Source organism: Oncorhynchus tshawytscha, linkage group LG31, assembly GCF_018296145.1.
Source record: "Oncorhynchus tshawytscha isolate Ot180627B linkage group LG31, Otsh_v2.0, whole genome shotgun sequence".
Classification (NCBI taxonomy): domain Eukaryota; kingdom Metazoa; phylum Chordata; class Actinopteri; order Salmoniformes; family Salmonidae; genus Oncorhynchus; species Oncorhynchus tshawytscha.
In genome coordinates this window covers 12,904,849-12,919,221 of record NC_056459.1, presented here as the reverse complement: position 1 = coordinate 12,919,221, position 14,373 = coordinate 12,904,849, and positions in this window count along the sequence as shown.

The window sequence follows — 14,373 nt, the reverse complement described above, 5'->3', positions numbered from 1 at the left end:
TGTACTTTATCAAAAGCCTTTTCAAAATCAGCTATGAAAACCAGGCCTGGTGTCCCCGATATTTCATAGTATTCTATTGTTCCCAGTACTTGTCTTATATTATCTCCAATGTATCGTCCATGTAAAAAAACCTGTCTGATTAGGATGAATAATATCTGACAATACTTTTTTAATTCTATGTGCCAAGCATTTTGCTAGGATTTTTGCATCACAACACTGAAGTGTAAGAGGTCTCCAATTTTTTTAAATGGACTGGATCTTTTTATACCACTTGGGTCCTGTTTCAGTAATAATAATATCAGACCTTGTTGCGTGTCTGATAATCTACCATTTATATAGGAGTGGTTAAAACATGCTAATAATGGTCCTTTGAGTATATTAAAAAAGTTTTGTATACTTCCACTGGTATGCCATCCAGCCCTGGAGTTTTTTCCATCCTTAAAGGCCCCAATTGCATCAAGCAGTTCCTCCTCTGTAATTTGGCCTTCACATGAGTCTTTCTGTACAGATGTTAATTTTACAATATTATTAGGGGAAAAAAAGTTGGATTTTGTCGATAGCTTCGCGTGGGATCTGAAGTGCTGTAAGGAGGAACTCTCTAACTACAGATTCAGGAACTTCCCCTTCTTTCTCCTGGATACCTGTAAGTTCCAGATTCTCTCGCATGGATCTAGTTTGTGTGTCCAGTAAGGCTTCTCTCAGAACGGCGTTCTCCTTATTAATTTCATTCACTTCGGTTTCAATCTTATTGACTGTTTTGACCTTTACCAGTCCCGGTGGTGAAAATATTCAATCGTCTGTGTCTGTAGAAGAGTCACGTTTTCGTTTTGGAATCGGTTCCCCTGTCTTACTCTCCGTCATGTTTGGGTGTTGCTTGTTTTCGTAATATTTGTCGATCAATGTCTCTAGTCTTAAGATTTGTTTTGTGTTATTATCCAGATTGAAGGTTATCACCTACCAGATTGTGTAGTGCTAATATTTTAGTCTAACTTGCCAATATTGAATATTACGTTTTATCTTGAGGTGCACTTTTTAACTTCGTTCAGTCCGCCATTACCTGTCTGCCAGCAGAGCATCTCTTTATTACGGACATACCTCTCCCCATCTTTACAACCATTGAATCTTTATGTTTTGAACATGACCGTTTACAATCTAAGGTAACACAAAGTAATTTAGTCACCTAAACTTGTTCAACAGCCACACCATTCATTATCAGATTTAGCTGAGGTCTAGAACTTAGGCAAGGATTTGTATCAAATACAATGCTATTCGTTTTAGAGACGTTCAGGACCAGTTTAGTACTGGCCACCCATTCCAAAACAGACTGCAACTCCTTGATAAGGGTTTCAGTGACTTCATTGGCTGTGGTTGCTGATGTGTATATGGTTGAATCATCAGCATACATGGACACACGTGCCTTGTTTAATGCCAGTGGCAGGTCATTGGTAAAAATAGAAAATAGTAGAGGGCCTAGAGAGCTGCCCTGCTGTAGACCATGCTTTACATGTTTGACATTAGAGAAGCCTCCATTAAAGAAAACCTGTGCGTTCTATTAGATAGATAGCTCTGAATCCACGATATGGCAGAGGTTGAAAAGCCATAACACATACGATTTTTCAACAACAGGTTATGGTCAATAACATCAAAGGCTGCACTGAAATCTAACAGCTCCCACAATCTTCTTATTATAAATGTATTTCAACCAATGATTAGTTATTTGTGTCAGTGCAGTACATGTTGAGTGCCCTTCTCTCTAAGCATGCTGAAAGTCTGTTGTTCATTTGTTTACAAAGAAATAGCATTGTATTTGGTGAAATGCCATTTTTTCCAACAGTTTGCTAAGAGTTGGCAGCAAGCTGATAGGTCTGCTGTTAGAACCAGTAAAGGCCGCTTTACCACTCTTGGGTAGTGGAATTACTTTGTCTTCCCACCAGGCCTGAGGACAAAGACTTTCCTCTAGGCTCAGATTAAAGATATGACAGATAGGTGTGGCTACAGAGTCAGCTACCATCCTCGGTAGATGTCCATCTAAGTTGTCAATGCAAGGAGGTTTGTCATTATTGATCAATAACAACAACTTTTCCACCTCTCCCACACTAACTTTACAAAATTTAAACTTGCAATGCTTTTCTTTCATTATTTGTTTTTTATACATGAATACTATGGTTCACTGTTCGTTGTTGGCATGTCTTGCCTACTGTAAGTGTGCCCACTTTGCCAATGAAGTAGTCATTAAAATAATTGGCAACATCAAATGGTTTTGTGATGAATATTCCATCGGATTTGATGAGAGATGGAGTTGAATTTGTCTTTCTGCCCATAATTTCATTTAAAGAACTCCAAAGTTTGTTCCCACCATTCTTTATATCATTGATCTTAGCTTCATAATACCGTTTCTTCTTCTTTTTGTTAAGTTTAGTCACATAAATCTTAATTTGCAGTAAGTCAGCCAGTCAGATGTGTAGCCAGACTTATTGGCCACTCCTTTTGCCCCATCTCTGTCAACTATACCGTTGTTCAATTCCTCATCAATCCATGGAGCCTTAACAGTTCTAACAGTCAGTTTCTTAATTAACAGGTGCATGTTTATAATTCATTGGAAGGAGCAATTTCATAAATTCATCAAGTGCAGGGTCTGGATGCTCCTCATTAATCACATCAGACCAACAAACATCCACATAAGAGTCCCAGCAAAATCGTTTGTTGATCTCTTATAAATTATTTTAGACCCAGCTTTTGGAACTTTGGCTTTCCGGATATAGCCACTATATTGTGATCACTGCATCCAATGGGTACGGATACAGCTTTAGAACACAGTTCTACAGTATTATTAAAAAATGTGTGTGTTTGAATACACCCTGGTAGGCTGATTAATAAACCTGGACCAGATTGCAGGCACTGGTTTCAGTGAGAAGCTTCCTCTTGAGCGGACAGCTTGATGAAAACCAGTTAGGTCCCCAAGAAAGTAGACCTCTCTGTTTACATCGCATACACTATCAAGCATTTCACACATTATTTAGATACTGACTGTTAGCACTTGGTGGCCTATAGCAACACCCCAAAAGAAAAGGCTTTAGATGCGCCAAGTGAACCTGCAACAACAACACTTCAATAACACTTGACATAAGATCTTCTCTAACCATTACAGGGATATGGCTCTGAATATATACAGCAACACCTCCCCCATAAGCATTCCTGTCTCCATAGATGTTATATCCTTGTATTGCTACTGCTGTATCATCAAATTAATTTTCTAAGTGAGTCTCAGAAATGGCTAATATTTTAATGTTATCGATATTAGCAAGTTATTGATTTCATTATCCTTATTTTTAAGGTTACATACAGTATATTAATCTGGGCTATATTCAGCCCTTCCCTGAGTAGCTTATCAGAGATAGACATAATATGGAAAAGAGTAAACAAAACAAGAGAAAAAAGACACATTCATTCAGCAGTGCTGCAGGGTTGAAGCTATGAACCCATAGGCTTGGCTCTCTCATCCCTTCTGGGATGGACAATGAGCCTGTCATAGCGGATGTAAGCAATGTCCCCACACTCTCTGAAAGCTTTCATTCTGTCGCACAGCTTCAGGATAGTCTTTGTTGAAGAAGATATATGTTCTTCTCAAGTTCTTGCCTCTTTCCAGAACAGTTACTTTGTCCTTGAACCTCAGGAACTTGACCACTATCGGCTTGGGCCTGTCGCCTAGGCCGGTGGTGGCTTTCCAGTCCTGTGGGTACACTCCACCTCTATCTTCCTGTGGTCCATCTTAAATTTCTCAGTGATCGTTTCCCTCACTTTGTCCTCAGACTCAGTCCAGGTCTCATGTGGAGATTCTGCAATTCCATCTACATCCATGTTATTCCACCTTGATTGTCCCTCGAGATGTTATCATTCACACACAGAACTGATGTCCTCTTTCAATGACTTACAGATTGCTGTCATCTTTCCGTTCTCCTGTTTCAACTCATAAAGCTGACCCTGGGAAAACTGCAAGCTGTTCTTCAGGTCCTAGACCTCTCTGGTCAGGTCGTCCATTATTTTATTAGTTGAATCCAGCAGTTTTTGGACAAAACACTTGAAGATCATTTATTGTTGTAACAACTGCTTGTAGAACTCTTTTTGTTATTTTATAAGATCCTTCACCTGTGATAGGGTGACACCACTGTCCCCAACAATACTCCTGCCAGCTTTGGTCTTTGTCATGGTAGCTAGCCACGTCGGTTACGCTGTTACTCCTTGCAGTTCCAGACAGGGCAGATCAAAGGGAGGATTGAAAACAAACAGCAGAGATCCAGCCACAATGGCTAATCACATCACAGGCTGTGTACAGGCCATCAAGAAAACACGCTAGCTTGATAGGCAGCTAGCTAGAAGCTAGGCTAGCTGCTACACCAAATTGCTCCCCAGACCCGGCCTCGGTCGGCAGGATCACTGGACAGAGAGTAGCAGACCCAGCAACTGATGCCAACTGTGTCGCGGGATCCAAACTAAAAAGTTACGAAACTTTTTAATACACTTTTAAAACAACAAACCAAGCACTCCCTCGTTCCGTGTTCAACAGGAAGTGATTACGTTCTGCTGATGTTTACTGGAAGCGTTAGCTGACTGTTTAATCTAGAGTTGGTTGCTTTAGCATATCTCAATATCAAATCATTTCTGAGTAATGATTAGGTACCTTAATGTAATAGTTTCCTATTAAAACGGAAAGAAACAAAAGCAAAAAACTATTTATATGGCAAGACTTTTGCTAGGATTGTCTTTGGGTGGGGAAGGGAAGGGCACCACAGCAGTGCATTAACCAGTTTGGATCAATCCACCAGATCGGAAGGGCCTAATGAGAGGGATATATAACCTGAAAACTAGCTGTTATTGGCAGGTTTGGAATTCTGTTGTTGGTCTGTCAACATATACCACCTGGCGATGTCACCTGGCAAGCCAAAACTCCACCCATACAAAACCTGCTGATGAGAGGGTTCTGTGTAGATTGAATGTTCAACCAGCAAATTTCAGAAAATAATATGTATCACATTGTTTCACACTTTTACAGTGTTAGTTTCATCAGCTGTTGTACAATATCATAAAAAGGCACAGGAAAAAGAGGAAGAGGAAAAATCTGTCAAATGCATGTGAAAGACGTACAGTGCCTTCAGGAAGTATTCAGACCGCTTGACGGTTTCCTTCTTACATACAGCCTTATTCTAAAATGTATTAAATTGTCCCCCCCCATCAATCTACACACAGTGCCAAATAATGACAAAGCAAAAACATTTTTTTAGAAAATGTTGCTAATTTCTTACAAATAAAAAACAGATATCACATTTACATAAGTATTCAGACCCTTTACTCAGTACTTTGTTGAAGCACCTTAGGCAGCAACTACAGCCTTGAGTCTTCTTTGGTATGACGCTACAAGCTTGGCACACCTGTATTTCCCATTCTTCTCAACAGATCCTCTCTAGCTCTGTCAGGTTGGATGGGGAGCGTTGCTGCGCAGCTATTTTCAGGTCTCTAAAGAGATGTTCAATCGGGTTCAAGTCCGAGTTCCCGGGAGGGCCACTCAAGGACATTCAGAGACTTACCACTCCTGCATGGTCTTGGCTGTGTGCTTCACCACAGTCTGAGGTCCTGAGCGCTCTGGAGCAGGTTTTCATCAAGGATCTCAAGGATCTCTCTGTACTTTGCTCCGTTCATCTTTACCTTGAACCTGACTAGTCTCCCAGTCCCTGATGCTAAAAACACCACCACAGCTTGATGCTGCCACCACCATGCTTCACTATAGGGATGTTGCCAGGTTTTCTCCAAACATGACGCTTGGCATTCAGGCCAAAGAGTTCAATCTTGGTTTCATCAGACCAGAGAATCTTGTTTCTCATGGTCTGAGAGTCTTTAGTTATCTTTTGGAAAACTCCAAGCGGGCTGTCATAGGCCTTTTACTGAGGAGTGGCTTCTGTCTGGCCACTACCATAAAGGCCTGACTGGTGGAGTGCTGCAGAGATGGTTGTCCGTCTGGAAGGTTCTCCCATCTACACAGGGGAACTCTAGAGCTCTGTCAGAGTGACCATCAGGTCCTTGTTCACCTCCCTGACCAATGCCTTTCTGCCCTGATTGCCCACTTTGGCCGGGCGGCCAGCTCTAGGAAGTCTTGGTGGCTCCAAACTTCTTCCACTTAAGAATGATGGAGGCCACTGTGTTCTTGGGGACCTTCAATGCTGCAGAAATGTGTTGGTATCCTTCCCCAGATCTGTGCCTCAACACAATCCTGTCTCGAAGCTCTATGGACAATTCCTTCGACCTCATGGCTTGGTTTTTGCTCTTACATGCACTGTCAACTGTGGGACCTTATATAGACAGGTGTGTGCCTTTCCAAAACATGTCCAATCAATAGAATTTACCACAGGCGGACTCCTATCAAGTTATAGAAACATCTCAAGGATGATCAATGGGAAGAGGATGTACCTGAGCTCAATTTCGAGTCTCATGGCAAAGGGTCTAAATGCTTCTGTAAATAAGGTATTTCTATTTTTTATGATGAATAAATTTGAAAAAAAAATCTCTAAACCTGTTTTCGCCTTGTCATTATAGGCTATTGTGTGTAGATTGCTGATGATTTTTTATTCATTTAATTCATTTTAGAATAAGGCACTAACCTAACAAAATGTGGAAAAAGTTGAAAGGTCTGAATACTTCCCGAAGGCACTGTACATGGAGATATCGTTGGTTAAATTCTATGAGCAACGACCCTCTAAAGTCAAGGACTCAAATCTAACACAATGTGTGACTGTCACCATCAACCGAGCTACAGTATTCACCTTCTGTAAATTGTTGATGGTTTTTATAATGTAATGAGCTATATTATATATTTGGTGTAAATTGTTTACCAAATGTATTTACCCGATACATATTATGATGAAATAGCCTACCCAAAAGATGTCATGAGTCATGTTATACTATGAATTACAGGGAATTATACTTCAAAACAACAAAACGTTTTTGTGGTGTATTTTACATCTCTCAATAAACACGAATTAAAATAGGCCCAAATGCAGGCTCTGGTCAGCATTTATTTTGCCTCCAATATGGACCAACTCACATTTCCAGTTGTTCACTCTGACATAGCCTACAAAGCTAGAACTGGCTCTGGAGACAATAAATAGACACGGAATTTGCGTAAGGTCTATTTAAGCTATGCCATTTTGTCTTCAGGAGATTTTATCTGCTTAATGTATTCGGTATTTCACAATAGTTGATGTAAGTCAGTGATTAAAGGTAGTTAGTGTGCTTGTGTTAGCAATAATTATTCCCCCATACATGTATTATTTCACTTCTTCCCAATGTACATTTTTGTAGGCACAAAATGCACATTTTCAAACACCCAGCATTTGGAAAACATCGATCGGGGCGATGAACCCTCTTGGAGAGCTACCCAGGATTCTTTTCCAGACAAATTTGAAAGGGATAGTTTATATTAATTCTATATGCATATGTGTGTTTCGCATAGAGCTAGATAGAGGACTCATCTTTGTATCTCTGCCATTATGGCATCTCTGACAGCAGGGGCAGCGCCTTTGAGGCTATCTCCATTTTAAAGTAATTTTCTTTATTTTGTGTTTGAAAAAAACATAAGCTAATACTGGTATTTTTACGGCCACCTTCAGTGCTGGAGTCCTGAACCAAATTTTATCATGCATATTTTGTGGCCACCAGATGGCGGTAATATAGCTTAAAGCCATTTAGAAACCATAGGCAAACCAATTTGAAGACAATGCTCTGATAATTGGCTGATCAATAGGAATCCCCACCCAGTTGAGTAAGTTAAAATGGTGGAATCCCTTTGTGGCAATGTCCATGCTAAAACGAGTTTATAAACTGGGTGATGTGAGCCCTGAATGCTGACTGGCTGGCTGACAGCAGTGGTATATCAGACCATATACCATGACAAAACATGTATTGTTACTGCTCTAATTACGTTGGTAACCAGTTTATAATAGCAATAAGGCACCTCGGGGGTTTGAGGTATGTGGCCAATATACCACGGCAAAGGCCTGTGTCCAGGCGCGTTGCGCTGTGCCTAACAACAGCCCTTAGCTGTGGTATATTGGCCATATACCAAACCCCCTCAGGCCTTGTTGCTTAAATATCCATCTAGTCCTCTATTTATCTCTATGGTGTTTCCTTACCTTGAAAGCAGTCTACGGACAGGGAGAAACTGCAATCCATGCTTTGGTTATGATCTAAATGTACTGTTGTAAATGTTAATAGGAGCATGCCTGTGGACCCCCCTGACCCTCCTTCAGCAAACATAGCATTCCCCTTGTTAACTTTGATCAATTTGTCCCATCTATAGTAGTCCCTTTGGGGAGGGTGGACTTCCATTAAACAAAATCACAACACTCTGTAGGTAGGTTAGATACTGCACTGTAATTGACAGAACACACAAAGCATGTGGGAGGATAGAGATAAATCTATTTATTAATTTGTTCACTTATTTAAATCTCCAGAAATATAAACTTCACCCTTATTCACATAAAATCAACTGTTGTTGAATAATTAATTAAATATCAATAAAATCATTGCAATAGTAATAATAATTACAAGAATCATCAAAATAATTACAATAATCATTACTATCATGGGACTATTAACAATCATATCTTCATAAAATGTTGATAAATATGTTTTTCATTGATCTACAGCACGTGTCAAACTCATTCCACGGAGCGTTGCGTGTCTGCTGGTTTTCGCTCCTCCCTTGTACTTGATTGATGAATTAAGGTCAATGATTAGTAAGGAACTCTCCTCACCTGGTTACCTAGGTCTTAATTGAAAGGAAAAACCAAAAACCATCAGACACTAGGCACTCCATGGAATGAGTTTTACACCCCTGATCTACAGTATGCACACATATTAATGTCTGCATACAAATGCCTGTGACGTTCCCTAATGTCCATTAAAAGTTTGACAATAGGAGGGGGTGTCGAGGGGTTATGGCTTGTCAAGGGGCATGGCTAACTTTAAGGGAAGTAAAAAGGGGAAAGTCCCCATCATAAGGATAGCATCAAAGGGAAGGCAAAACACAGAAATCGATTACAGGAATGGCTATGAGAAAAGGCATTATATCATATGTCAGTCATTGTAATTAATAGATAGGTAGTTTCAATATGATAGGTTAAGGGTTCAGTTGATTGGTGTGACAATCTACTTGTGTCTAGGAGTCATACACATGAGATGTTGTAGCACAGCAGCTGAGAATGATTTACATTTGAAACTCGAAAACATTTCTATATTGGCTAAATCAATATATGGCAATTCATTCCTCGTGGCTACAGCAAACATTTCCATGCTATTCACTTGTATGTTGACCACTTGGTTATAGACGTGAGAAGATGTTGATCTGAGGCTTTTGTAGGTGAAAAGAGAAATTACCCCAAAGGGGTTGTGGCATTGTTTAAAAAAAATCTGATATCCGAACAGAGGCACAGTATCACATCTCAATATATTGCACCTGTATCTATGAAAAGCATAATCTTAAGTGCAGTCTACCTAAATCCCTAACTATCTCAAAAACGTACTACAAAATCAACTTACCATAAGGTCTACTCATAAAACCAACAAAATTCTGAAAGTAAATATATATTCACCTTAATAGAACTACAGCATGAGAAAAGAAAAATTGAAAAAAAAAAAAAAACATTTCAAGCAAGATTCTGTAATATCTACTGTCCCAATTTATATACAGAAATTACCAACACATAAAAGTATTTCAAAGTGCCATACAGTTAGACTAGAAGGGAAAGATAAAACATTCATTTAGTTAGATTCGGCATGTGTGTCTGTGTGAAAGGGTGTTCTTTCGTGTGTGTGAGGTTTGAATTTTTAAAGTTTTTTTTGTGCAGAACAGGGTGATGTAAACATGCATGGGGGAAGAAAAACATGTAGATTTGTTTTTCCTCAAGTGGGGGGAACCAAGAAAGGACAATACACAGCTCAAATGAGAAGACATGGACATGGGATGTGCTCCTGTGTGTACCCATGCTTGTGTACCCCCTCTCGTCATTTGCTGTTTTGAGGTGTATTTTTTAAATCGCTTTTCTGTCTCAGGAACAATTCTTCACACACACACACACACACACACACACACACGGAACCCTTTTCTTGTATATACACATTCAACTCGGTATACACACTACCGTTCAAAAGTTTGGGGTCACTTAGAAATGTCCTTGTTTTTTAAAGAAAATCACCTGTTTTGTCCATTAAAATAACATCAAATTGATCAGAAATACAGTGTAGACATGGTTAATGTTGTAAATGACTCTTGTAGCTGGAAACGGTCGATTTTTTATGGAATATCTACATAGGCATGGAGAGGCCCATTATCAGCAACCACCACTGCTGTGTTCCATTGGCACGTTGTGTTAAAAATCCAAGTTTATCATTTAAAAAAGGCTAATTGATCATTAGAAAACCCTTTTGCAATTATGTTAGCACAGCTGAAAACTGTTGGTCTGATTAAAGAAGCAATAAAATTGGCCTTCTTTAGACTAGTTGAGTATCTGGAACAACTGCATTTGTGGGTTCGATTACAGGCTCAAAATGGCCAGAAACAAAGAACTTTCTTCTGAAACTAGTCAGCCTATTCTTGTTCTGAGAAATTAAGGCTATTCCATGCGAGAAATTGCCAAGAAACTGAAGATCTCATACAATGCTGTGTACTACTCCCTTCACAGAACAGCGCAAACTAACCTGAATAGAAAGAGTGGGAGGCCCCGGTGCACAACTGAGCAAGAGGACAAGTACATTAGAGTGTCTAGTTAGAGAAACAGACGCCTCACAAGTCCTCAACTGGCAGCTTCATTAAATAGTACCCGCAAAACACCAGTCTCATCGTCAACAGTGAAGAGGCGACTCCGAGATGCTGGCCTTCTAGGCAGAGTTGCAAAGAAAAAGCCATATCTCAGACTGGCCAATAAAAGTAAAATATTATGATGGGCAAAAGAACACAGACACTGGACAGAGGAACTCTACCTAGAAGGCCAGCATCCCAGTCGCTTCGTCACTCTTCAATCTCTACACTGTATTTCTGATCAATTTTATGTTATTTTAATGGACAAAAAATGTGCTTTTCTTTCAAAAACAAGGACATTTGAGTGACCCCAAACTTTTGAACGGTAGTGTGTGTGTGTATATATATATATATATACACACACACACACACACAAAGAACAGATACACCCATTTAATAACTGAGACATTAAGTAATACCATCAGACGATTATTCTGCCACACCCCTCTGTGGTGATAAGGGGAGGTGAGTACGACCTGAAGGTTAGAGTCCAGGCATCTGCACGAGTCCAAGGTGAGAGAGTGGAGTCAATTCAACTGGGACAGGTCGTTCATGGCAATTGTATCATTCCCGATCCCCAGCCAGACATCAGCTCTGTAGCTGAGCACCATTTGAGGAAACATCCTTCCTCCCCTACCTAGTGCAGATTGATACTATGGCCACAAGAGGGCAGTGTGTCCCAGACTTTGATGGAGGCAAAGCAGGTAAAAACCTCCTCTTTCCATCTCGAAGAGGAGAACCCATACGTACAAAAGTAAAGTGGTCCAGGGGAATTGTCCACAATGTAAAGAAATCTAACTGGGATATAATTTCAAAGAAACAAACACCGCACATGTCCAGGTGAGTAAATTCATGTCATTAAAACACTTACGTAGGAAAAGTAAAACAATGTCCATAGATCCCAGCTCCCTAGGTTGTAATTGTATCCAGATGACATAGAAATCGAGACCTGTTGTCCTTCTGTTGTGAAACATAGGGCTGTGCATATTTACTATTTCCTCTTGTGTAGAGATAGAGAAGAATAGAATAAGGATAAAGGAGGAAACAATTAGGCCGTAGAGAAATATGTTCATGGCATTACAGAGGTATACAGTACCAGTCAAAATTTTGCACACCTACTCATTCAAGGGTTTTTCTTTATTTTTACTATTTTCTACATTGCAGAATAATAGTGAAGACATCAAAACTGTGAAATAACACATGGAATCATGTAGTAAACAAAAAAGTGTTAAACAAATCTAAATATATTTTATACATGAGATTCTTTAAAGTAGCCTTATTAATGACAGCTTTGCACACTCTTGGCATTCTCTTAACCAGCTTCATGAGGTAGTCACCTGGAATGCATTTCAATTAACAGGTGTGCCATGTTAAAAGTTAATTTGTGGAATTTCTTTCCTTCTTTCCTTAATGCGTTTGAGCCAACCAGTTGTGTTGTGACAAGGTAGAGGTGGTATACAGAAGATATATCTATTTGGTAAAAGACCAAGTCCATATTATGGCAAAAACAGCTCAAATAAGCAAAGAGAAACGACAGTCCATCATTACTTTAAGACATAAAGTCAATGCGGAACATTTCAAGAACTTTGAAAGTTTCTTCAAGTACAGTCGCAAAAACCATCAAGCTCTATGATGAAACTGGCTCTCATGAGGACCGCCACAGGAAATTAAGCCCTAGAATCACCACTGCTACAGAGGATAGAAATTCGGCTTGTCACCAAAAGCACTCACAAACTTCTACAGATGCACAATCGAGAGCATCCTGGCGGGCTGTATCACCGCCTGGTATGGCAACTGCACCGCCCTCAACCGTAAGGCTCTCCAGAGGGTAGTGAGGTCTGCACAACGCATCACCGGGGGCAAACTACCTGCCCTCCAGGACACCTACACCACCCGATGCTACAGGAAGGCCATAAAGATCATCAAGGACATCAACCACCCGAGCCACTGCCTGTTCACCCCGCTGTCATCCAGAAGGCGAGGTCAGTACAGGTGCATCAAAGCTGGGACCGAGAGACTGAAAAACAGCTTCTATCTCAAGGCCATCAGACTGTTAAACAGCCACCACTAACATTGAGTGGCTACTGCCAACACACTGTCAATGACACTGACTCTACTCCAGCCACTTTAATAATGGGAATTGATGGGAAATGATGTAAATATATCACTAGCCACTTTAAACAATGCTACCTTATATAATGTTACTTACCCTACATTATTCATCTCATATGCATACGTAGATACTGTACTCTATATCATCGACTGCATCCTTATGTAATACATGTATCACTAGCCACTTTAACTATGCCACTTGGTTTACATACTCATCTCATATGTATATACTGTACTCGATATCATCTACCGTATCTTGCCTATGCTGCTCTGTACCATCACTCATTCATATATCCTTATGTACATATTCTTTATCCCCTTACACTGTGTATAAGACAGTAGTTTTTTGGGGGGGAATTGTTAGTTAGATTACTTGTTCGTTATTACTGCATTGTCGGAACTAGAAGCACAAGCATTTCGCTACACTCGCATTAACATCTGCTAACCATGTGTATGTGACAAATAAAATTGGATTTGATTTGATTTTAAGTTCACAAGAATTACCTTCCTCAGAAATTTCAGCCCAAATAAATGCTTCACTGAGTTCAAGTAACAGACACATCTCAACATCAACTGTTCAGAGGAGACAGCGTGAATCAGGCCTTCATGGTGTTATTGCTGCAAAGAAACAACTACTAAAGGACACCAATAAGAATAAGAGACTTACTTGGGCCAAGAAACACAAGCAATGGACATTAGACCGGTGAAAATCTATCTAGCCTATCTGGTTCCCACCGTGAAGCATGAAGGAGGAGGTACGATGGTGTGATGGTGCTTTGCTGGTGACACTTGTCTGTGATTTATTTAGAATTCAAGGCACACTTAACTAGCATGGCTACCACAGCATTTTGCAGCAATACACCATCCCTTCTGGTTTGCACTTAAGTGTCACTATCATTTATTTTTCAAGAGGACAATGACCCAACACACCTCCAGGCTGTGTAAGGGCTATTTGACCAAGAAGGAGAATGATTTAGTGCTGCATCAGATGACCTGACCTCCACAATCACCCGACCTCAACCCGATTGAAATGGTTTGGGATGAGTTGGACCGCAGAGTGAAGGAAAAGCAGCCAACAAGTGCTCAACATATGTGGGAACTCCATCAAGACTGTTGGAAAAGCATTCTTCATGAAGCTGGTTAAGAGAACGCCAAGAGTGTGCAAAGCTATCACCAAGGCAAAGGCTGTGTCACGGTCTGACCATCGTTCGTATGTGTTTTCCTTGTTTTAGTGTTGGTCAGGACGTGAGCTGGGTGGGCATTCTATGTTGTGTGTCTGGTTTGTCTATTTCTATGTTTGGCCTGATATGGTTCTCAATCAGAGGCAGGTGTTAGTCATTGTCTCTGATTGGGAACCATATTTAGGTAGCCTGTTTTGTGTTGGGTTTTGTGGGTGATTGTCCTTAGTGTCCTTG